Source organism: Rutidosis leptorrhynchoides, chromosome 7 (genome assembly GCF_046630445.1).
Source record: "Rutidosis leptorrhynchoides isolate AG116_Rl617_1_P2 chromosome 7, CSIRO_AGI_Rlap_v1, whole genome shotgun sequence".
Classification (NCBI taxonomy): Eukaryota; Viridiplantae; Streptophyta; class Magnoliopsida; order Asterales; family Asteraceae; genus Rutidosis; species Rutidosis leptorrhynchoides.
The window spans coordinates 160,305,789-160,307,099 of NC_092339.1; positions in this window are offsets into that span (position 1 = coordinate 160,305,789).

Below are 1,311 nucleotides of genomic sequence, written 5' to 3' on the forward strand. Positions count from 1 at the left end.
TAATTGATAACATAAAGATGATAGACAAAACGATGGTGATCATATTAATGTTATACGATGAACCTGAAGGTGAAACCGAACCCCTTTTGATCACTGCGGCTGCTTTTTATTATTTTCTGTTTCTATTTCAAATAAACATCTCCAAACCCATTTTTTTACAGCTATTATGTGTCTATTTGATGGCCGACAATCCATAAACAAAACAACCCCACAATCACCGAACAAGTTCTATCTCGTTGCTATTTATATTTTTTTTTCGACATTCACCACAACAACTTGGGCTGTTATTTTATTACTTGGGCTGCGAATTTGAAAGTAGTTATTGGGTTTATAATGGACTGCAAATCATGATAATAATAAGATGGGGGTTAAGCGAATATGTTGATGATATTAGAAACGAACGATGATAATGATTATGATTTTAAGATGAAAGATGATGGTGATGAGCAATAAATGATACGTGATACATAGTTGATAACAGTGAAGTTGGATTGATGATGACTTCATGATAATAGTAGCTGGGTAACGATTGAAGATGATGATGTAGTTGAAACGATAATGATAGTATTTGTTTTACTACTACAGCGACTGTTATGCTTGTACTTTGTTCCAGTTTCTTGCCCTAACGATGATCGAAGAAGATGCTTTTAAATTGTTTATGTTTCTTGCCAAACTACTACGTAATACCCATTTAACACAGTATTGGAATTATTAAAAACAATTGATCAAATATATGGGTTTGCAATTTGGGCTTGTAAACTGCAGTTGGGCCGTAAAAGGGTTTATGTAGTGGGCCAATTACTAGTATTAATTTTGGGTCTTGTACTTAAACAATTTAATGGGATGTGGATTGGGCTGCAATGTTTCTTGTTGGGCCGTATATCTTGTTATGTTGTTGTGGCCAAGATCCAGTTAGAAAGTTAATGGTGTTTATTACGGATTTAAGAATGATGGTTAGAAAGTTAATTAAGTGATAGTGATGATTGGGTTTTGATCAATTTAAGAAGAAGAAGAAGAAGAAGAAGAAGGAAAAATGGAAATAGAATAATACGGTATATAAGGTTATAAAGAAAGACATGAATGGCAGAATGGTTAAGGGTGTTATGTGTTGAAAGAGATGTCGCGGGTTCAAACCCGGACTTGGGCATTTTTTTTAGGACTACTTCTTTGAGGTAGTTTACTTATTACTCATTATTATTATTATTATTATTATTATTATTATTATTATTATTATTATTATTATTATTATTATTATTATTATTATTATTATTATTATTATTATTATTATTATGATTAATGTTATTAAAATGT